At 48.3% G+C, this 17,114-nt stretch overlaps 54 non-coding genes across 54 annotated transcripts; all 54 read left to right on the forward strand.

Annotated features, from left to right (window-relative positions):
- The first annotated feature begins 105 nt into the window (after window positions 1–105).
- On the forward strand, window positions 106–224 carry LOC145810499 (5S ribosomal RNA). Its single transcript, XR_014354065.1, has one exon. It is a non-coding gene; the product is annotated as a 5S ribosomal RNA (ribosomal RNA).
- A 196-nt stretch (window positions 225–420) lies between these two features.
- LOC145808406 (5S ribosomal RNA) lies at window positions 421–539 on the forward strand. Its single transcript, XR_014351869.1, has one exon. It is a non-coding gene; the product is annotated as a 5S ribosomal RNA (ribosomal RNA).
- Window positions 540–735: 196 nt separating this feature from the next.
- On the forward strand, window positions 736–854 carry LOC145810477 (5S ribosomal RNA). The gene has a single exon (XR_014354044.1). It is a non-coding gene; the product is annotated as a 5S ribosomal RNA (ribosomal RNA).
- Window positions 855–1,051: 197 nt separating this feature from the next.
- On the forward strand, window positions 1,052–1,170 carry LOC145809382 (5S ribosomal RNA). Its single transcript, XR_014352919.1, has one exon. It is a non-coding gene; the product is annotated as a 5S ribosomal RNA (ribosomal RNA).
- Window positions 1,171–1,370: 200 nt separating this feature from the next.
- Window positions 1,371–1,489, forward strand: LOC145808408 (5S ribosomal RNA). The gene has a single exon (XR_014351871.1). It is a non-coding gene; the product is annotated as a 5S ribosomal RNA (ribosomal RNA).
- A 197-nt stretch (window positions 1,490–1,686) lies between these two features.
- LOC145810502 (5S ribosomal RNA) lies at window positions 1,687–1,805 on the forward strand. Its single transcript, XR_014354068.1, has one exon. It is a non-coding gene; the product is annotated as a 5S ribosomal RNA (ribosomal RNA).
- Window positions 1,806–2,001: 196 nt separating this feature from the next.
- Window positions 2,002–2,120, forward strand: LOC145808409 (5S ribosomal RNA). Its single transcript, XR_014351872.1, has one exon. It is a non-coding gene; the product is annotated as a 5S ribosomal RNA (ribosomal RNA).
- Window positions 2,121–2,316: 196 nt separating this feature from the next.
- On the forward strand, window positions 2,317–2,435 carry LOC145808410 (5S ribosomal RNA). The gene has a single exon (XR_014351873.1). It is a non-coding gene; the product is annotated as a 5S ribosomal RNA (ribosomal RNA).
- A 197-nt stretch (window positions 2,436–2,632) lies between these two features.
- On the forward strand, window positions 2,633–2,751 carry LOC145808411 (5S ribosomal RNA). Its single transcript, XR_014351874.1, has one exon. It is a non-coding gene; the product is annotated as a 5S ribosomal RNA (ribosomal RNA).
- A 195-nt stretch (window positions 2,752–2,946) lies between these two features.
- LOC145808412 (5S ribosomal RNA) lies at window positions 2,947–3,065 on the forward strand. Its single transcript, XR_014351875.1, has one exon. It is a non-coding gene; the product is annotated as a 5S ribosomal RNA (ribosomal RNA).
- A 199-nt stretch (window positions 3,066–3,264) lies between these two features.
- Window positions 3,265–3,383, forward strand: LOC145808413 (5S ribosomal RNA). The gene has a single exon (XR_014351876.1). It is a non-coding gene; the product is annotated as a 5S ribosomal RNA (ribosomal RNA).
- A 195-nt stretch (window positions 3,384–3,578) lies between these two features.
- On the forward strand, window positions 3,579–3,697 carry LOC145808414 (5S ribosomal RNA). Its single transcript, XR_014351877.1, has one exon. It is a non-coding gene; the product is annotated as a 5S ribosomal RNA (ribosomal RNA).
- A 197-nt stretch (window positions 3,698–3,894) lies between these two features.
- Window positions 3,895–4,013, forward strand: LOC145808415 (5S ribosomal RNA). The gene has a single exon (XR_014351878.1). It is a non-coding gene; the product is annotated as a 5S ribosomal RNA (ribosomal RNA).
- Window positions 4,014–4,210: 197 nt separating this feature from the next.
- LOC145809175 (5S ribosomal RNA) lies at window positions 4,211–4,329 on the forward strand. Its single transcript, XR_014352670.1, has one exon. It is a non-coding gene; the product is annotated as a 5S ribosomal RNA (ribosomal RNA).
- A 196-nt stretch (window positions 4,330–4,525) lies between these two features.
- Window positions 4,526–4,644, forward strand: LOC145808416 (5S ribosomal RNA). The gene has a single exon (XR_014351879.1). It is a non-coding gene; the product is annotated as a 5S ribosomal RNA (ribosomal RNA).
- Window positions 4,645–4,842: 198 nt separating this feature from the next.
- On the forward strand, window positions 4,843–4,961 carry LOC145808417 (5S ribosomal RNA). Its single transcript, XR_014351880.1, has one exon. It is a non-coding gene; the product is annotated as a 5S ribosomal RNA (ribosomal RNA).
- A 199-nt stretch (window positions 4,962–5,160) lies between these two features.
- On the forward strand, window positions 5,161–5,279 carry LOC145808419 (5S ribosomal RNA). Its single transcript, XR_014351882.1, has one exon. It is a non-coding gene; the product is annotated as a 5S ribosomal RNA (ribosomal RNA).
- Window positions 5,280–5,476: 197 nt separating this feature from the next.
- Window positions 5,477–5,595, forward strand: LOC145810204 (5S ribosomal RNA). The gene has a single exon (XR_014353776.1). It is a non-coding gene; the product is annotated as a 5S ribosomal RNA (ribosomal RNA).
- Window positions 5,596–5,790: 195 nt separating this feature from the next.
- LOC145810848 (5S ribosomal RNA) lies at window positions 5,791–5,909 on the forward strand. Its single transcript, XR_014354403.1, has one exon. It is a non-coding gene; the product is annotated as a 5S ribosomal RNA (ribosomal RNA).
- Window positions 5,910–6,107: 198 nt separating this feature from the next.
- On the forward strand, window positions 6,108–6,226 carry LOC145810069 (5S ribosomal RNA). The gene has a single exon (XR_014353635.1). It is a non-coding gene; the product is annotated as a 5S ribosomal RNA (ribosomal RNA).
- Window positions 6,227–6,420: 194 nt separating this feature from the next.
- Window positions 6,421–6,539, forward strand: LOC145808420 (5S ribosomal RNA). Its single transcript, XR_014351883.1, has one exon. It is a non-coding gene; the product is annotated as a 5S ribosomal RNA (ribosomal RNA).
- Window positions 6,540–6,734: 195 nt separating this feature from the next.
- Window positions 6,735–6,853, forward strand: LOC145808421 (5S ribosomal RNA). Its single transcript, XR_014351884.1, has one exon. It is a non-coding gene; the product is annotated as a 5S ribosomal RNA (ribosomal RNA).
- Window positions 6,854–7,052: 199 nt separating this feature from the next.
- On the forward strand, window positions 7,053–7,171 carry LOC145808422 (5S ribosomal RNA). The gene has a single exon (XR_014351885.1). It is a non-coding gene; the product is annotated as a 5S ribosomal RNA (ribosomal RNA).
- Window positions 7,172–7,369: 198 nt separating this feature from the next.
- LOC145810205 (5S ribosomal RNA) lies at window positions 7,370–7,488 on the forward strand. Its single transcript, XR_014353777.1, has one exon. It is a non-coding gene; the product is annotated as a 5S ribosomal RNA (ribosomal RNA).
- A 195-nt stretch (window positions 7,489–7,683) lies between these two features.
- Window positions 7,684–7,802, forward strand: LOC145810849 (5S ribosomal RNA). The gene has a single exon (XR_014354404.1). It is a non-coding gene; the product is annotated as a 5S ribosomal RNA (ribosomal RNA).
- A 197-nt stretch (window positions 7,803–7,999) lies between these two features.
- Window positions 8,000–8,118, forward strand: LOC145809282 (5S ribosomal RNA). Its single transcript, XR_014352799.1, has one exon. It is a non-coding gene; the product is annotated as a 5S ribosomal RNA (ribosomal RNA).
- A 195-nt stretch (window positions 8,119–8,313) lies between these two features.
- LOC145808423 (5S ribosomal RNA) lies at window positions 8,314–8,432 on the forward strand. The gene has a single exon (XR_014351886.1). It is a non-coding gene; the product is annotated as a 5S ribosomal RNA (ribosomal RNA).
- A 195-nt stretch (window positions 8,433–8,627) lies between these two features.
- On the forward strand, window positions 8,628–8,746 carry LOC145808424 (5S ribosomal RNA). The gene has a single exon (XR_014351887.1). It is a non-coding gene; the product is annotated as a 5S ribosomal RNA (ribosomal RNA).
- Window positions 8,747–8,943: 197 nt separating this feature from the next.
- LOC145808425 (5S ribosomal RNA) lies at window positions 8,944–9,062 on the forward strand. The gene has a single exon (XR_014351888.1). It is a non-coding gene; the product is annotated as a 5S ribosomal RNA (ribosomal RNA).
- Window positions 9,063–9,260: 198 nt separating this feature from the next.
- On the forward strand, window positions 9,261–9,379 carry LOC145809433 (5S ribosomal RNA). The gene has a single exon (XR_014352980.1). It is a non-coding gene; the product is annotated as a 5S ribosomal RNA (ribosomal RNA).
- A 198-nt stretch (window positions 9,380–9,577) lies between these two features.
- Window positions 9,578–9,696, forward strand: LOC145808426 (5S ribosomal RNA). The gene has a single exon (XR_014351889.1). It is a non-coding gene; the product is annotated as a 5S ribosomal RNA (ribosomal RNA).
- Window positions 9,697–9,893: 197 nt separating this feature from the next.
- LOC145809611 (5S ribosomal RNA) lies at window positions 9,894–10,012 on the forward strand. The gene has a single exon (XR_014353172.1). It is a non-coding gene; the product is annotated as a 5S ribosomal RNA (ribosomal RNA).
- Window positions 10,013–10,209: 197 nt separating this feature from the next.
- On the forward strand, window positions 10,210–10,328 carry LOC145808427 (5S ribosomal RNA). The gene has a single exon (XR_014351890.1). It is a non-coding gene; the product is annotated as a 5S ribosomal RNA (ribosomal RNA).
- Window positions 10,329–10,525: 197 nt separating this feature from the next.
- LOC145808428 (5S ribosomal RNA) lies at window positions 10,526–10,644 on the forward strand. The gene has a single exon (XR_014351891.1). It is a non-coding gene; the product is annotated as a 5S ribosomal RNA (ribosomal RNA).
- A 196-nt stretch (window positions 10,645–10,840) lies between these two features.
- On the forward strand, window positions 10,841–10,959 carry LOC145809208 (5S ribosomal RNA). The gene has a single exon (XR_014352710.1). It is a non-coding gene; the product is annotated as a 5S ribosomal RNA (ribosomal RNA).
- A 197-nt stretch (window positions 10,960–11,156) lies between these two features.
- LOC145810030 (5S ribosomal RNA) lies at window positions 11,157–11,275 on the forward strand. The gene has a single exon (XR_014353597.1). It is a non-coding gene; the product is annotated as a 5S ribosomal RNA (ribosomal RNA).
- A 198-nt stretch (window positions 11,276–11,473) lies between these two features.
- LOC145808430 (5S ribosomal RNA) lies at window positions 11,474–11,592 on the forward strand. The gene has a single exon (XR_014351893.1). It is a non-coding gene; the product is annotated as a 5S ribosomal RNA (ribosomal RNA).
- Window positions 11,593–11,790: 198 nt separating this feature from the next.
- LOC145809251 (5S ribosomal RNA) lies at window positions 11,791–11,909 on the forward strand. The gene has a single exon (XR_014352761.1). It is a non-coding gene; the product is annotated as a 5S ribosomal RNA (ribosomal RNA).
- Window positions 11,910–12,107: 198 nt separating this feature from the next.
- LOC145809613 (5S ribosomal RNA) lies at window positions 12,108–12,226 on the forward strand. Its single transcript, XR_014353174.1, has one exon. It is a non-coding gene; the product is annotated as a 5S ribosomal RNA (ribosomal RNA).
- A 195-nt stretch (window positions 12,227–12,421) lies between these two features.
- LOC145810667 (5S ribosomal RNA) lies at window positions 12,422–12,540 on the forward strand. Its single transcript, XR_014354227.1, has one exon. It is a non-coding gene; the product is annotated as a 5S ribosomal RNA (ribosomal RNA).
- A 198-nt stretch (window positions 12,541–12,738) lies between these two features.
- Window positions 12,739–12,857, forward strand: LOC145808431 (5S ribosomal RNA). The gene has a single exon (XR_014351894.1). It is a non-coding gene; the product is annotated as a 5S ribosomal RNA (ribosomal RNA).
- A 196-nt stretch (window positions 12,858–13,053) lies between these two features.
- Window positions 13,054–13,172, forward strand: LOC145809283 (5S ribosomal RNA). The gene has a single exon (XR_014352800.1). It is a non-coding gene; the product is annotated as a 5S ribosomal RNA (ribosomal RNA).
- A 199-nt stretch (window positions 13,173–13,371) lies between these two features.
- LOC145809103 (5S ribosomal RNA) lies at window positions 13,372–13,490 on the forward strand. Its single transcript, XR_014352597.1, has one exon. It is a non-coding gene; the product is annotated as a 5S ribosomal RNA (ribosomal RNA).
- Window positions 13,491–13,690: 200 nt separating this feature from the next.
- LOC145808432 (5S ribosomal RNA) lies at window positions 13,691–13,809 on the forward strand. Its single transcript, XR_014351895.1, has one exon. It is a non-coding gene; the product is annotated as a 5S ribosomal RNA (ribosomal RNA).
- A 198-nt stretch (window positions 13,810–14,007) lies between these two features.
- Window positions 14,008–14,126, forward strand: LOC145809285 (5S ribosomal RNA). Its single transcript, XR_014352802.1, has one exon. It is a non-coding gene; the product is annotated as a 5S ribosomal RNA (ribosomal RNA).
- Window positions 14,127–14,327: 201 nt separating this feature from the next.
- Window positions 14,328–14,446, forward strand: LOC145808998 (5S ribosomal RNA). Its single transcript, XR_014352494.1, has one exon. It is a non-coding gene; the product is annotated as a 5S ribosomal RNA (ribosomal RNA).
- A 198-nt stretch (window positions 14,447–14,644) lies between these two features.
- LOC145808433 (5S ribosomal RNA) lies at window positions 14,645–14,763 on the forward strand. Its single transcript, XR_014351896.1, has one exon. It is a non-coding gene; the product is annotated as a 5S ribosomal RNA (ribosomal RNA).
- A 196-nt stretch (window positions 14,764–14,959) lies between these two features.
- Window positions 14,960–15,078, forward strand: LOC145809614 (5S ribosomal RNA). The gene has a single exon (XR_014353175.1). It is a non-coding gene; the product is annotated as a 5S ribosomal RNA (ribosomal RNA).
- A 203-nt stretch (window positions 15,079–15,281) lies between these two features.
- Window positions 15,282–15,400, forward strand: LOC145808434 (5S ribosomal RNA). Its single transcript, XR_014351897.1, has one exon. It is a non-coding gene; the product is annotated as a 5S ribosomal RNA (ribosomal RNA).
- Window positions 15,401–15,597: 197 nt separating this feature from the next.
- On the forward strand, window positions 15,598–15,716 carry LOC145809917 (5S ribosomal RNA). Its single transcript, XR_014353484.1, has one exon. It is a non-coding gene; the product is annotated as a 5S ribosomal RNA (ribosomal RNA).
- A 197-nt stretch (window positions 15,717–15,913) lies between these two features.
- LOC145809615 (5S ribosomal RNA) lies at window positions 15,914–16,032 on the forward strand. The gene has a single exon (XR_014353176.1). It is a non-coding gene; the product is annotated as a 5S ribosomal RNA (ribosomal RNA).
- Window positions 16,033–16,230: 198 nt separating this feature from the next.
- On the forward strand, window positions 16,231–16,349 carry LOC145808435 (5S ribosomal RNA). Its single transcript, XR_014351898.1, has one exon. It is a non-coding gene; the product is annotated as a 5S ribosomal RNA (ribosomal RNA).
- A 198-nt stretch (window positions 16,350–16,547) lies between these two features.
- On the forward strand, window positions 16,548–16,666 carry LOC145808436 (5S ribosomal RNA). Its single transcript, XR_014351899.1, has one exon. It is a non-coding gene; the product is annotated as a 5S ribosomal RNA (ribosomal RNA).
- A 195-nt stretch (window positions 16,667–16,861) lies between these two features.
- LOC145808437 (5S ribosomal RNA) lies at window positions 16,862–16,980 on the forward strand. The gene has a single exon (XR_014351900.1). It is a non-coding gene; the product is annotated as a 5S ribosomal RNA (ribosomal RNA).
- Window positions 16,981–17,114: the final 134 nt, after the last annotated feature.

Below are 17,114 nucleotides of genomic sequence, written 5' to 3' on the forward strand. Positions count from 1 at the left end.
TCGACAATTTCTCCCTTTTAAACCATTTCCAGATTATCCTGTTCCATTCAATTTCATTTTTTTCCCCGTCTACTGCTTAAAACAATAAAGTCGCGGTTAATCTTCGGGTGCGATCATACCAGCACTAATGCACCGGATCCCATCAGAACTCCGCAGTTAAGCGTGCTTGGGCGAGAGTAGTACTAGGATGGGTGACTCCCTGGGAAGTCCTCGTGTTGCACCGCTTTTGTCCCTTTTTCCACCACCCCCCCCCTTTTTTTTTTCCCCGGACAGCCTGTCCGATTTTTAGCCCATCCAATCGCCTTCGCCTCCTTTTCGACAATTTCTCCCTTTTAAACCATTTCCAGATTATCCTGTTCCATTCAATTTCATTTTTTTCCCCGTCTACTGCTTAAAACAATAAAGTCGCGGTTAATCTTCGGGTGCGATCATACCAGCACTAATGCACCGGATCCCATCAGAACTCCGCAGTTAAGCGTGCTTGGGCGAGAGTAGTACTAGGATGGGTGACCCCCTGGGAAGTCCTCGTGTTGCACCCCTTTTGTCCCTTTTTCCACCACCCCCCCCCCTTTTTTTTTCCCCGGACAGCCTGTCCGATTTTTAGCCCATTCAATCGCCTTCGCCTCCTTTTCGACAATTTCTTCCTTTTAAACCATTTCCAGATTATCCTGTTCCATTCAATTTCATTTTTTTCCCCGTCTACTGCTTAAAACAATAAAGTCGCGGTTAATCTTCGGGTGCGATCATACCAGCACTAATGCATCGGATCCCATCAGAACTCCGCAGTTAAGCGTGCTTGGGCGAGAGTAGTACTAGGATGGGTGACCCCCTGGGAAGTCCTCGGGTTGCACCCTTTTTGTCCCTTTTTCCACCACCCCCCCCCCCTTTTTTTTTCCCCGGACAGCCTGTCCGATTTTTAGCCCATTCAATCGCCTTCGCCTCCTTTTCGACAATTTCTCCCTTTTAAACCATTTCCAGATTATCCTGTTCCATTCAATTTCATTTTTTTCCCCGTCTACTGCTTAAAACAATAAAGTCACGGTTAATCTTCGGGTGCGATCATACCAGCACTAATGCACCGGATCCCATCAGAACTCTGCAGTTAAGCGTGCTTGGGCGAGAGTAGTACTAGGATGGGTGACCCCCTGGGAAGTCCTCGTGTTGCACCCCTTTTGTCCCTTTTTCCACCACCCCCCCCCCCCCTTTTTTTTTTCCCCGGACAGCCTGTCCGATTTTTAGCCCATTCAATCGCCTTCGCCTCCTTTTCGACAATTTCTCCCTTTTAAACCATTTCCAGATTATCCTGTTCCATTCAATTTCTTTTTTTTCCCCGTCTACTGCTTAAAACAATAAAGTCGCGGTTAATCTTCGGGTGCGATCATACCAGCACTAATGCACCGGATCCCATCAGAACTCCGCAGTTAAGCGTGCTTGGGCGAGAGTAGTACTAGGATGGGTGACCCCCTGGGAAGTCCTCGTGTTGCACCCCTTTTGTCCCTTTTTCCACCACCCCCCCCCCTTTTTTTTTTCCCCGGACAGCCTGTCCGATTTTTAGCCCATCCAATCGCCTTCGCCTCCTTTTCGACAATTTCTCCCTTTTAAACCATTTCCAGATTATCCTGTTCCATTCAATTTCATTTTTTTCCCCGTCTACTGCTTAAAACAATAAAGTCGCGGTTAATCTTCGGCTGCGATCATACCAGCACTAATGCATCGGATCCCATCAGAACTCCGCAGTTAAGCGTGCTTGGGCGAGAGTAGTACTAGGATGGGTGACCCCCTGGGAAGTCCTCGTGTTGCACCCCTTTTGTCCCTTTTTCCACCACCCCCCCCCTTTTTTTTTTCCCCGGACAGCCTGTCCGATTTTTAGCCCATTCAATCGCCTTCGCCTCCTTTTCGACAATTTCTCCCTTTTAAACCATTTCCAGATTATCCTGTTCCATTCAATTTCATTTTTTTCCCCGTCTACTGCTTAAAACAATAAAGTCGCGGTTAATCTTCGGGTGCGATCATACCAGCACTAATGCACCGGATCCCATCAGAACTCCGCAGTTAAGCGTGCTTGGGCGAGAGTAGTACTAGGATGGGTGACCCCCTGGGAAGTCCTCGTGTTGCACCCCTTTTGTCCCTTTTTCCACCACCCCCCCCCTTTTTTTTTTCCCCGGACAGCCTGTCCGATTTTTAGCCCATTCAATCGCCTTCGCCTCCTTTTCGACAATTTCTCCCTTTTAAACCATTTCCAGATTATCCTGTTCCATTCAATTTCATTTTTTTCCCCGTCTACTGCTTAAAACAATAAAGTCGCGGTTAATCTTCGGGTGCGATCATACCAGCACTAATGCACCGGATCCCATCAGAACTCCGCAGTTAAGCGTGCTTGGGCGAGAGTAGTACTAGGATGGGTGACCCCCTGGGAAGTCCTCGTGTTGCACCCCTTTTGTCCCTTTTTCCACCACCCCCCCCCCCTTTTTTTTTTCCCCGGACAGCCTGTCCGATTTTTAGCCCATTCAATCGCCTTCGCCTCCTTTTCGACAATTTCTCCCTTTTAAACCATTTCCAGATTATCCTGTTCCATTCAATTTCATTTTTTCCCCGTCTACTGCTTAAAACAATAAAGTCGCGGTTAATCTTCGGGTGCGATCATACCAGCACTAATGCACCGGATCCCATCAGAACTCCGCAGTTAAGCGTGCTTGGGCGAGAGTAGTACTAGGATGGGTGACCCCCTGGGAAGTCCTCGTGTTGCACCCCTTTTGTCCCTTTTTCCACCACCCCCCCCCTTTTTTTTTCCCCGGACAGCCTGTCCGATTTTTAGCCCATTCAATCGCCTTCGCCTCCTTTTCGACAATTTCTCCCTTTTAAACCATTTCCAGATTATCCTGTTCCATTCAATTTCATTTTTTTCCCCGTCTACTGCTTAAAACAATAAAGTCGCGGTTAATCTTCGGGTGCGATCATACCAGCACTAATGCACCGGATCCCATCAGAACTCCGCAGTTAAGCGTGCTTGGGCGAGAGTAGTACTAGGATGGGTGACCCCCTGGGAAGTCCTCGTGTTGCACCCCTTTTGTCCCTTTTTCCACCACCCCCCCCCCTTTTTTTTTTTTTCCCGGACAGCCTGTCCGATTTTTAGCCCATTCAATCGCCTTCGCCTCCTTTTCGACAATTTCTCCCTTTTAAACCATTTCCAGATTATCCTGTTCCATTCAATTTCATTTTTTTCCCCGTCTACTGCTTAAAACAATAAAGTCGCGGTTAATCTTCGGGTGCGATCATACCAGCACTAATGCACCGGATCCCATCAGAACTCCGCAGTTAAGCGTGCTTGGGCGAGAGTAGTACTAGGATGGGTGACCCCCTGGGAAGTCCTCGTGTTGCACCCCTTTTGTCCCTTTTTCCACCACCCCCCCCCCTTTTTTTTCCACGGACAGCCTGTCCGATTTTTAGCCCATTCAATCGCCTTCGCCTCCTTTTCGACAATTTCTCCCTTTTAAACCATTTCCAGATTATCCTGTTCCATTCAATTTCATTTTTTTCCCCGTCTACTGCTTAAAACAATAAAGTCGCGGTTAATCTTCGGGTGCGATCATACCAGCACTAATGCACCGGATCCCATCAGAACTCCGCAGTTAAGCGTGCTTGGGCGAGAGTAGTACTAGGATGGGTGACCCCCTGGGAAGTCCTCGTGTTGCACCCCTTTTGTCCCTTTTTCCACCACCCCCCCCCCTTTTTTTTTTCCCCGGACAGCCTGTCCGATTTTTAGCCCATTCAATCGCCTTCGCCTCCTTTTCGACAATTTCTCCCTTTTAAACCATTTCCAGATTATCCTGTTCCATTCAATTTCATTTTTTTCCCCGTCTACTGCTTAAAACAATAAAGTCGCGGTTAATCTTCGGGTGCGATCATACCAGCACTAATGCACCGGATCCCATCAGAACTCCGCAGTTAAGCGTGCTTGGGCGAGAGTAGTACTAGGATGGGTGACCCCCTGGGAAGTCCTCGTGTTGCACCCCTTTTGTCCCTTTTTCCACCACCCCCCCCCCTTTTTTTTTTCCCCGGACAGCCTGTCCGATTTTTAGCCCATTCAATCGCCTTCGCCTCCTTTTCGACAATTTCTCCCTTTTAAACCATTTCCAGATTATCCTGTTCCATTCAATTTCATTTTTTTCCCCGTCTACTGCTTAAAACAATAAAGTCGCGGTTAATCTTCGGGTGCGATCATACCAGCACTAATGCACCGGATCCCATCAGAACTCCGCAGTTAAGCGTGCTTGGGCGAGTGTAGTACTAGGATGGGTGACCCCCTGGGAAGTCCTCGTGTTGCACCCCTTTTGTCCCTTTTTCCACCACCCCCCCCCTTTTTTTTTCCCCCGGACAGCCTGTCCGATATTTAGCCCATTCAATCGCCTTCGCCTCCTTTTCGACAATTTCTCCCTTTTAAACCATTTCCAGATTATCCTGTTCCATTCAATTTCATTTTTTTCCCCGTCTACTGCTTAAAACAATAAAGTCGCAGTTAATCTTCGGGTGCGATCATACCAGCACTAATGCACCGGATCCCATCAGAACTCCGCAGTTAAGCGTGCTTGGGCGAGAGTAGTACTAGGATGGGTGACCCCCTGGGAAGTCCTCGTGTTGCACCCCTTTTGTCCCTTTTTCCACCACCCCCCCCCCCTTTTTTTTTTCCCCGGACAGCCTGTCCGATTTTTAGCCCATTCAATCGCCTTCGCCTCCTTTTCGACAATTTCTCCCTTTTAAACCATTTCCAGATTATCCTGTTCCATTCAATTTCATTTTTTTCCCCGTCTACTGCTTAAAACAATAAAGTCGCGGTTAATCTTCGGGTGCGATCATACCAGCACTAATGCACCGGATCCCATCAGAACTCCGCAGTTAAGCGTGCTTGGGCGAGAGTAGTACTAGGATGGGTGACCCCCTGGGAAGTCCTCGTGTTGCACCCCTTTTGTCCCTTTTTCCACCACCCCCCCCGCCCTTTTTTTTTTCCCCGGACAACCTGTCCGATTTTTAGCCCATTCAATCGCCTTCGCCTCCTTTTCGACAATTTCTCCCTTTTAAACCATTTCCAGATTATCCTGTTCCATTCAATTTCATTTTTTTCCCCGTCTACTGCTTAAAACAATAAAGTCGCGGTTAATCTTCGGGTGCGATCATACCAGCACTAATGCACCGGATCCCATCAGAACTCCGCAGTTAAGCGTGCTTGGGCGAGAGTAGTACTAGGATGGGTGACCCCCTGGGAAGTCCTCGTGTTGCACCCCTTTTGTCCCTTTTTCCACCACCCCCCCCCCTTTTTTTTTTCCCCGGACAGCCTGTCCGATTTTTAGCCCATCCAATCGCCTTCGCCTCCTTTTCGACAATTTCTCCCTTTTAAACCATTTCCAGATTATCCTGTTCCATTCAATTTCATTTTTTTCCCCGTCTACTGCTTAAAACAAAAAAGTTGCGGTTAATCTTCGGGTGCGATCATACCAGCACTAATGCACCGGATCCCATCAGAACTCCGCAGTTAAGCGTGCTTGGGCGAGAGTAGTACTAGGACGGGTGACCCCCTGGGAAGTCCTCGTTTTGCACCCCTTTTGTCCCTTTTTCCACCACCCCCCCCTTTTTTTTTTCCCCGGACAGCCTGTCCGATTTTTAGCCCATTCAATCGCCTTCGCCTCCTTTTCGACAATTTCTCCCTTTTAAACCATTTCCAGATTATCCTGTTCCATTCAATTTCATTTTTTTCCCCGTCTACTGCTTAAAACAATAAAGTCGCGGTTAATCTTCGGGTGCGATCATACCAGCACTAATGCACCGGATCCCAACAGAAGTCCGCAGTTAAGCGTGCTTGGGCGAGAGTAGTACTAGGATGGGTGACCCCCTGGGAAGTCCTCGTGTTGCACCCCTTTTGTCCCTTTTTCCACCACCCCCCCCCCCTTTTTTTTTTCCCCGGACAGCCTGTCCGATTTTTAGCCCATTCAATCGCCTTCGCCTCCTTTTCGACAATTTCTCCCTTTTAAACCATTTCCAGATTATCCTGTTCCATTCAATTTCATTTTTTTCCCCGTCTACTGCTTAAAACAATAAAGTCGCGGTTAATCTTCGGGTGCGATCATACCAGCACTAATGCACTAGATCCCATCAGAACTCCGCAGTTAAGCGTGCTTGGGCGAGAGTAGTACTAGGATGGGTGACCCCCTGGGAAGTCCTCGTGTTGCACCCCTTTTGACCCTTTTTCCACCACCCCCCCCCTTTTTTTTCCCCGGACAGCCTGTCCGATTTTTAGCCCATTCAATCGCCTTCGCCTCCTTTTCGACAATTTCTCCCTTTTAAACCATTTCCAGATTATCCTGTTCCATTCAATTTCATTTTTTTCCCCGTCTACTGCTTAAAACAATAAAGTCGCGGTTAATCTTCGGGTGCGATCATACCAGCACTAATGCACCGGATCCCATCAGAACTCCGCAGTTAAGCGTGCTTGGGCGAGAGTAGTACTAGGATGGGTGACCCCCTGGGAAGTCCTCGTGTTGCACCCCTTTTGTCCCTTTTTCCACCACCCCCCCCTTTTTTTTTTCCCCGGACAGCCTGTCCGATTTTTAGCCCATTCAATCGCCTTCGCCTCCTTTTCGACAATTTCTCCCTTTTAAACCATTTCCAGATTATCCTGTTCCATTCAATTTCATTTTTTTCCCCGTCTACTGCTTAAAACAATAAAGTCGCGGTTAATCTTCGGGTGCGATCATACCAGCACTAATGCACCGGATCCCATCAGAACTCCGCAGTTAAGCGTGCTTGGGCGAGAGTAGTACTAGGATGGGTGACCCCCTGGGAAGTCCTCGTGTTGCACCCCTTTTGTCCCTTTTTCCACCACCCCCCCCGCCCTTTTTTTTTTCCCCGGACAGCCTGTCCGATTTTTAGCCCATTCAATCGCCTTCGCCTCCTTTTCGACAATTTCTCCCTTTTAAACCATTTCCAGATTATCCTGTTCCATTCAATTTCATTTTTTTCCCCGTCTACTGCTTAAAACAATAAAGTCGCGGTTAATCTTCGGGTGCGATCATACCAGCACTAATGCACCGGATCCCATCAGAACTCCGCAGTTAAGCGTGCTTGGGCGAGAGTAGTACTAGGATGGGTGACCCCCTGGGAAGTCCTCGTGTTGCACCCCTTTTGTCCCTTTTTCCACCACCCCCCCCCCCTTTTTTTTTTCCCCGGACAGCCTGTCCGATTTTTAGCCCATCCAATCGCCTTCGCCTCCTTTTCGACAATTTCTCCCTTTTAAACCATTTCCAGATTATCCTGTTCCATTCAATTTCATTTTTTTCCCCGTCTACTGCTTAAAACAAAAAAGTTGCGGTTAATCTTCGGGTGCGATCATACCAGCACTAATGCACCGGATCCCATCAGAACTCCGCAGTTAAGCGTGCTTGGGCGAGAGTAGTACTAGGACGGGTGACCCCCTGGGAAGTCCTCGTTTTGCACCCCTTTTGTCCCTTTTTCCACCACCCCCCTCTTTTTTTTTTCCCCGGACAGCCTGTCCGATTTTTAGCCCATTCAATCGCCTTCGCCTCCTTTTCGACAATTTCTCCCTTTTAAACCATTTCCAGATTATCCTGTTCCATTCAATTTCATTTTTTTCCCCGTCTACTGCTTAAAACAATAAAGTCGCGGTTAATCTTCGGGTGCGATCATACCAGCACTAATGCACCGGATCCCAACAGAAGTCCGCAGTTAAGCGTGCTTGGGCGAGAGTAGTACTAGGATGGGTGACCCCCTGGGAAGTCCTCGTGTTGCACCCCTTTTGTCCCTTTTTCCACCACCCCCCCCCCTTTTTTTTTTCCCCGGACAGCCTGTCCGATTTTTAGCCCATTCAATCGCCTTCGCCTCCTTTTCGACAATTTCTCCCTTTTAAACCATTTCCAGATTATCCTGTTCCATTCAATTTCATTTTTTTCCCCGTCTACTGCTTAAAACAATAAAGTCGCGGTTAATCTTCGGGTGCGATCATACCAGCACTAATGCACTGGATCCCATCAGAACTCCGCAGTTAAGCGTGCTTGGGCGAGAGTAGTACTAGGATGGGTGACCCCCTGGGAAGTCCTCGTGTTGCACCCCTTTTGACCCTTTTTCCACCACCCCCCCCCTTTTTTTTTCCCCGGACAGCCTGTCCGATTTTTAGCCCATTCAATCGCCTTCGCCTCCTTTTCGACAATTTCTCCCTTTTAAACCATTTCCAGATTATCCTGTTCCATTCAATTTCATTTTTTTCCCCGTCTACTGCTTAAAACAATAAAGTCGCGGTTAATCTTCGGGTGCGATCATACCAGCACTAATGCACCGGATCCCATCAGAACTCCGCAGTTAAGCGTGCTTGGGCGAGAGTAGTACTAGGATGGGTGACCCCCTGGGAAGTCCTCGTGTTGCACCCCTTTTGTCCCTTTTTCCACCACCCCCCCCTTTTTTTTTTCCCCGGACAGCCTGTCCGATTTTTAGCCCATTCAATCGCCTTCGCCTCCTTTTCGACAATTTCTCCCTTTTAAACCATTTCCAGATTATCCTGTTCCATTCAATTTCATTTTTTTCCCCGTCTACTGCTTAAAACAATAAAGTCGCGGTTAATCTTCGGGTGCGATCATACCAGCACTAATGCACCGGATCCCATCAGAACTCCGCAGTTAAGCGTGCTTGGGCGAGAGTAGTACTAGGATGGGTGACCCCCTGGGAAGTCCTCGTGTTGCACCCCTTTTGTCCCTTTTTCCACCACCCCCCCCCCTTTTTTTTTTCCCCGGACAGCCTGTCCGATTTTTAGCCCATTCAATCGCCTTCGCCTCCTTTTCGACAATTTCTCCCTTTTAAACCATTTCCAGATTATCCTGTTCCATTCAATTTCATTTTTTTCCCCGTCTACTGCTTAAAACAATAAAGTCGCGGTTAATCTTCGGGTGCGATCATACCAGCACTAATGCACCGGATCCCATCAGAACTCCGCAGTTAAGCGTGCTTGGGCGAGAGTAGTACTAGGATGGGTGACCCCCTGGGAAGTCCTCGTGTTGCACCCCTTTTGTCCCTTTTTCCACCACCCCCCCCCCCTTTTTTTTTTCCCCGGACAGCCTGTCCGATTTTTAGCCCATTCAATCGCCTTCGCCTCCTTTTCGACAATTTCTCCCTTTTAAACCATTTCCAGATTATCCTGTTCCATTCAATTTCATTTTTTTCCCCGTCTACTGCTTAAAACAATAAAGTCGCGGTTAATCTTCGGGTGCGATCATACCAGCACTAATGCACCGGATTCCATCAGAACTCCGCAGTTAAGCGTGCTTGGGCGAGAGTAGTACTAGGATGGGTGACCCCCTGGGAAGTCCTCGTGTTGCACCCCTTTTGTCCCTTTTTCCACCACCCCCCCTCCCTTTTTTTTTTCCCCGGACAGCCTGTCCGATTTTTAGCCCATCCAATCGTCTTCGCCTCCTTTTCGACAATTTCTCCCTTTTAAACCATTTCCAGATTATCCTGTTCCATTCAATTTCATTTTTTTCCCCGTCTACTGCTTAAAACAATAAAGTCGCGGTTAATCTTCGGGTGCGATCATACCAGCACTAATGCACCGGATCCCATCAGAACTCCGCAGTTAAGCGTGCTTGGGCGAGAGTAGTACTAGGATGGGTGACCCCCTGGGAAGTCCTCGTGTTGCACCCCTTTTGTCCCTTTTTCCACCACCCCCCCCCCTTTTTTTTTTCCCCGGACAGCCTGTCTGATTTTTAGCCCATTCAATCGCCTTCGCCTCCTTTTCGACAATTTCTCCCTTTTAAACCATTTCCAGATTATCCTGTTCTATTCAATTTCATTTTTTTCCCCGTCTACTGCTTAAAACAATAAAGTCGCGGTTAATCTTCGGGTGCGATCATACCAGCACTAATGCATCGGATCCCATCAGAACTCCGCAGTTAAGCGTGCTTGGGCGAGAGTAGTACTAGGATGGGTGACCCCCTGGGAAGTCCTCGTGTTGCACCCCTTTTGTCGCTTTTTCCACCACCCCCCCCCCTTTTTTTTTTCCCCGGACAGCCTGTCCGATTTTTAGCCCATTCAATCGCCTTCGCCTCCTTTTCGACAATTTCTCCCTTTTAAACCATTTCCAGATTATCCTGTTCCATTCAATTTCATTTTTTTCCCCGTCTACTGCTTAAAACAATAAAGTCGCGGTTAATCTTCGGGTGCGATCATACCAGCACTAATGCACCGGATCCCATCAGAACTCCGCAGTTAAGCGTGCTTGGGCGAGAGTAGTACTAGGATGGGTGACCCCCTGGGAAGTCCTCGTGTTGCACCCCTTTTGTCCCTTTTTCCACCACCCCCCCCCCTTTTTTTTTTCCCCGGACAGCCTGTCCGATTTTTAGCCCATTCAATCGCCTTCGCCTCTTTTTCGACAATTTCTCCCTTTTAAACCATTTCCAGATTATCCTGTTCCATTCAATTTCATTTTTTTCCCCGTCTACTGCTTAAAACAATAAAGTCGCGGTTAATCTTCGGGTGCGATCATACCAGCACTAATGCACCGGATCCCATCAGAACTCCGCAGTTAAGCGTGCTTGGGCGAGAGTAGTACTAGGATGGGTGACCCCCTGGGAAGTCCTCGTGTTGCACCCCTTTTGTCCCTTTTTCCACCACCCCCCCCCTTTTTTTTTTCCCCGGACAGCCTGTCCGATTTTTAGCCCATTCAATCGTCTTCGCCTCCTTTTCGACAATTTCTCCCTTTTAAACCATTTCCAGATTATCCTGTTCCATTCAATTTCATTTTTTTCCCCGTCTACTGCTTAAAACAATAAAGTCGCGGTTAATCTTCGGGTGCGATCATACCAGCACTAATGCACCGGATCCCATCCGAACTCCGCAGTTAAGCGTGCTTGGGCGAGAGTAGTACTAGGATGGGTGACCCCCTGGGAAGTCCTCGCGTTGCACCCCTTTTGTCCATTTTTCCACCACCCCCCCCCCTTTTTTTTTTCCCCGGACAGCCTGTCCGATTTTTAGCCCATTCAATCGCCTTCGCCTCCTTTTCGACAATTTCTCCCTTTTAAACCATTTCCAGATTATCCTATTCCATTCAATTTCATTTTTTTCCCCGTCTACTGCTTAAAACAATAAAGTCGCGGTTAATCTTCGGGTGCGATCATACCAGCACTAATGCACCGGATCCCATCAGAACTCCGCAGTTAAGCGTGCTTGGGCGAGAGTAGTACTAGGATGGGTGACCCCCTGGGAAGTCCTCATGTTGCACCCCTTTTGTCCCTTTTTCCACCACCCCCCCCCCCTTTTTTTTTTCCCCGGACAGCCTGTCCGATTTTTAGCCCATTCAATCGCCTTCGCCTCCTTTTCGACAATTTCTCCCTTTTAAACCATTTCCAGATTATCCTGTTCCATTCAATTTCATTTTTTTCCCCGTCTACTGCTTAAAACAATAAAGTCGCGGTTAATCTTCGGGTGCGATCATACCAGCACTAATGCACCGGATCCCATCAGAACTCCGCAGTTAAGCGTGCTTGGGCGAGAGTAGTACTAGGATGGGTGACCCCCTGGGAAGTCCTCGTGTTGCACCCCTTTTGTCCCTTTTTCCACCACCCCCCCCCCCTTTTTTTTTTCCCCGGACAGCCTGTCCGATTTTTAGCCCATCCAATCGCCTTCGCCTCCTTTTCGACAATTTCTCCCTTTTAAACCATTTCCAGATTATCCTGTTCCATTCAATTTCATTTTTTTCCCCGTCTACTGCTTAAAACAATAAAGTCGCGGTTAATCTTCGGGTGCGATCATACCAGCACTAATGCACCGGATCCCATCAGAACTCCGCAGTTAAGCGTGCTTGGGCGAGAGTAGTACTAGGATGGGTGACCCCCTGGGAAGTCCTCGTGTTGCACCTCTTTTGTCCCTTTTTCCACCACCCCCCCCCCCTTTTTTTTTTCCCCGGACAGCCTGTCCGATTTTTAGCCCATTCAATCGCCTTCGCCTCCTTTTCGACAATTTCTCCCTTTTAAACCATTTCCAGATTATCCTGTTCCATTCAATTTCATTTTTTTCCCCGTCTACTGCTTAAAACAATAAAGTCGCGGTTAATCTTCGGGTGCGATCATACCAGCACTAATGCATCGGATCCCATCAGAACTCCGCAGTTAAGCGTGCTTGGGCGAGAGTAGTACTAGGATGGGTGACCCCCTGGGAAGTCCTCGTGTTGCACCCCTTTTGTCCCTTTTTCCACCACCCCCCCCCTTTTTTTTTCCCCGGACAGCCTGTCCGATTTTTAGCCCATTCAATCGCCTTCGCCTCCTTTTCGACAATTTCTCCCTTTTAAACCATTTCCAGATTATCCTGTTCCATTCAATTTCATTTTTTTCCCCGTCTACTGCTTAAAACAATAAAGTCGCGGTTAATCTTCGGGTGCGATCATACCAGCACTAATGCATCGGATCCCATCAGAACTCCGCAGTTAAGCGTGCTTGGCCGAGAGTAGTACTAGGATGGGTGACCCCCTGGGAAGTCCTCGTGTTGCACCCCTTTTGTCTCTTTTTCCACCACCCCCCCCCCCTTTTTTTTTTCCCCGGACAGCCTGTCCGATTTTTAGCCCATTCAATCGCCTTCGCCTCCTTTTCGACAATTTCTCCCTTTTAAACCATTTCCAGATTATCCTGTTCCATTCAATTTCATTTTTTTCCCCGTCTACTGCTTAAAACAATAAAGTCGCGGTTAATCTTCGGGTGCGATCATACCAGCACTAATGCACCGGATCCCATCAGAACTCCGCAGTTAAGCGTGCTTGGGCGAGAGTAGTACTAGGATGGGTGACCCCCTGGGAAGTCCTCGTGTTGCACCCCTTTTGTCCCTTTTTCCACCACCCCCCCCCTTTTTTTTTTCCCCGGACAGCCTGTCCGATTTTTAGCCCATTCAATCGCCTTCGCCTCCTTTTCGACAATTTCTCCCTTTTAAACCATTTCCAGATTATCCTGTTCCATTCAATTTCATTTTTTTCCCCGTCTACTGCTTAAAACAATAAAGTCGCGGTTAATCTTCGGGTGCGATCATACCAGCACTAATGCACTGGATCCCATCAGAACTCCGCAGTTAAGCGTGCTTGGGCGAGAGTAGTACTAGGATGGGTGACCCCCTGGGAAGTCCTCGTGTTGCACCCCTTTTGTCCCTTTTTCCACCACCCCCCCCCCCCTTTTTTTTTTCCCCGGACAGCCTGTCCGATTTTTAGCCCATTCAATCGCCTTCGCCTCCTTTTCGACAATTTCTCCCTTTTAAACCATTTCCAGATTATCCTGTTCCATTCAATTTCATTTTTTTCCCCGTCTACTGCTTAAAACAATAAAGTCGCGGTTAATCTTCGGGTGCGATCATACCAGCACTAATGCACCGGATCCCATCAGAACTCCGCAGTTAAGCGTGCTTGGGCGAGAGTAGTACTAGGATGGGTGACCCCCTGGGAAGTCCTCGTGTTGCACCCATTTTGTCCCTTTTTCCACCACCCCCCCCCCCCCTTTTTTTTTTCCCCGGACAGCCTGTCCGATTTTTAGCCCATTCAATCGCCTTCGCCTCCTTTTCGACAATTTCTCCCTTTTAAACCATTTCCAGATTATCCTGTTCCATTCAATTTCATTTTTTTCCCCGTCTACTGCTTAAAACAATAAAGTCGCGGTTAATCTTCGGGTGCGATCATACCAGCACTAATGCACCGGATCCCATCAGAACTCCGCAGTTAAGCGTGCTTGGGCGAGAGTAGTACTAGGATGGGTGACCCCCTGGGAAGTCCTCGTGTTGCACCCCTTTTGTCCCTTTTTCCACCACCCCCCCCCCCTTTTTTTTTTCCCCGGACAGCCTGTCCGATTTTTAGCCCATTCAATCGCCTTCGCCTCCTTTTCGACAATTTCTCCCTTTTAAACCATTTCCAGATTATCCTGTTCCATTCAATTTCATTTTTTTCCCCGTCTACTGCTTAAAACAATAAAGTCGCGGTTAATCTTCGGGTGCGATCATACCAGCACTAATGCACTGGATCCCATCAGAACTCCGCAGTTAAGCGTGCTTGGGCGAGAGTAGTACTAGGATGGGTGACCCCCTGGGAAGTCCTCGTGTTGCACCCCTTTTGTCCCTTTTTCCACCACCTCCCCCCCCCCCTTTTTTTTTTCCCCGGACAGCCTGTCCGATTTTTAGCCCATTCAATCGCCTTCGCCTCCTTTTCGACAATTTCTCCCTTTTAAACCATTTCCAGATTATCCTGTTCCATTCAATTTCATTTTTTTCCCCGTCTACTGCTTAAAACAATAAAGTCGCGGTTAATCTTCGGGTGCGATCATACCAGCACTAATGCACCGGATCCCATCAGAACTCCGCAGTTAAGCGTGCTTGGGCGAGAGTAGTACTAGGATGGGTGACCCCCTGGGAAGTCCTCGTGTTGCACCCTTTTTGTCCCTTTTTCCACCACCCCCCCCCCCTTTTTTTTTCCCCCGGACAGCCTGTCCGATTTTTAGCCCATCCAATCGCCTTCCCCTCCTTTTCGACAATTTCTCCCTTTTAAACCATTTCCAGATTATCCTGTTCCATTCAATTTCATTTTTTTCCCCGTCTACTGCTTAAAACAATAAAGTCGCGGTTAATCTTCGGGTGCGATCATACCAGCACTAATGCACCGGATCCCATCAGAACTCCGCAGTTAAGCGTGCTTGGGCGAGAGTAGTACTAGGATGGGTGACCCCCTGGGAAGTCCTCGTGTTGCACCCCTTTTGTCCCTTTTTCCACCACCCCCCCCCTTTTTTTTTTCCCCGGACAGCCTGTCCGATTTTTAGCCCATTCAATCGCCTTCGCCTCCTTTTCGACAATTTCTCCCTTTTAAACCATTTCCAGATTATCCTGTTCCATTCAATTTCATTTTTTTCCCCGTCTACTGCTTAAAACAATAAAGTCGCGGTTAATCTTCGGGTGCGATCATACCAGCACTAATGCATCGGATCCCATCAGAACTCCGCAGTTAAGCGTGCTTGGGCGAGAGTAGTACTAGGATGGGTGACCCCCTGGGAAGTCCTCGTGTTGCACCCCTTTTGTCCCTTTTTCCACCACCTCCCCCCCCCCCCCTTTTTTTTTTCCCCGGACAGCCTGTCCGATTTTTAGCCCATTCAATCGCCTTCGCCTCCTTTTCGACAATTTCTCCCTTTTAAACCATTTCCAGATTATCCTGTTCCATTCAATTTCATTTTTTTCCCCGTCTACTGCTTAAAACAATAAAGTCGCGGTTAATCTTCGGGTGCGATCATACCAGCACTAATGCACCGGATCCCATCAGAACTCCGCAGTTAAGCGTGCTTGGGCGAGAGTAGTACTAGGATGGGTGACCCCCTGGGAAGTCCTCGTGTTGCACCCCTTTTGTCCCTTTTTCCACCACCCCCCCCCCTTTTTTTTTTCCCCGGACAGCCTGTCCGATTTTTAGCCCATTCAATCGCCTTCGCCTCCTTTTCGACAATTTCTCCCTTTTAAACCTTTTCCAGATTATCCTGTTCCATTCAATTTCATTTTTTTCCCCGTCTACTGCTTAAAACAATAAAGTCGCGGTTAATCTTCGGGTGCGATCATACCCGCACTAATGCACCGGATCCCATCAGAACTCCGCAGTTAAGCGTGCTTGGGCGAGAGTAGTACTAGCATGGGTGACCCCCTGGGAAGTCCTCGTGTTGCACCCCTTTTGTCCCTTTTTCCACCACCCCCCCCCCTTTTTTTTTTCCCCGGACAGCCTGTCCGATTTTTAGCCCATTCAATCGCCTTCGCCTCCTTTTCGACAATTTCTCCCTTTTAAACCATTTCCAGATTATCCTGTTCCATTCAATTTCATTTTTTTCCCCGTCTACTGCTTAAAACAATAAAGTCGCGGTTAATCTTCGGGTGCGATCATACCAGCACTAATGCATCGGATCCCATCAGAACTCCGCAGTTAAGCGTGCTTGGGCGAGAGTAGTACTAGGATGGGTGACCCCCTGGGAAGTCCTCGTGTTGCACCCCTTTTGTCCCTTTTTCCACCACCCCCCCCCCCTTTTTTTTTTCCCCGGACAGCCTGTCCGATTTTTAGCCCATTCAATCGCCTTCGCCTCCTTTTCGACAATTTCTCCCTTTTAAACCATTTCCAGATTATCCTGTTCCATTCAATTTCATTTTTTTCCCCGTCTACTGCTTAAAACAATAAAGTCGCGGTTAATCTTCGGGTGCGATCATACCAGCACTAATGCACCGGATCCCATCAGAACTCCGCAGTTAAGCGTGCTTGGGCGAGAGTAGTACTAGGATGGGTGACCCCCTGGGAAGTCCTCGTGTTGCACCCCTTTTGTCCCTTTTTCCACCACCCCCCCCCCCTTTTTTTTTTCCCCGGACAGCCTGTCCGATTTTTAGCCCATTCAATCGCCTTCGCCTCCTTTTCGACAATTTCTCCCTTTTAAACCATTTCCAGATTATCCTGTTCCATTCAATTTCATTTTTTTCCCCGTCTACTGCTTAAAACAATAAAGTCGCGGTTAATCTTCGGGTGCGATCATACCAGCACTAATGCACCGGATCCCATCAGAACTCCGCAGTTAAGCGTGCTTGGGCGAGAGTAGTACTAGGATGGGTGACCCCCTGGGAAGTCCTCGTGTTGCACCCCTTTTGTCCCTTTTTCCACCACCCCCCCCCTTTTTTTTTCCCCGGACAGCCTGTCCGATTTTTAGCCCATTCAATCGCCTTCGCCTCCTTTTCGACAATTTCTCCCTTTTAAACCATTTCCAGATTATCCTGTTCCATTCAATTTCATTTTTTTCCCCGTCTACTGCTTAAAACAATAAAGTCGCGGTTAATCTTCGGGTGCGATCATACCAGCACTAATGCACCGGATCCCATCAGAACTCCGCAGTTAAGCGTGCTTGGGCGAGAGTAGTACTAGGATGGGTGACCCCCTGGGAAGTCCTCGTGTTGCACCCCTTTTGTCCCTTTTTCAACCACCCCCCCCCCCTTTTTTTTTCCCCGGACAGCCTGTCTGATTTTTAGCCCATCCAATCGCCTTCGCCTCCTTTTCGACAATTTCTCCCTTTTAAACCATTTCCAGATTATCCTGT

Source organism: Camellia sinensis, chromosome 14 (assembly GCF_055761805.1).
Source record: "Camellia sinensis isolate YWXY chromosome 14, ASM5576180v1, whole genome shotgun sequence".
Classification (NCBI taxonomy): domain Eukaryota; kingdom Viridiplantae; phylum Streptophyta; class Magnoliopsida; order Ericales; family Theaceae; genus Camellia; species Camellia sinensis.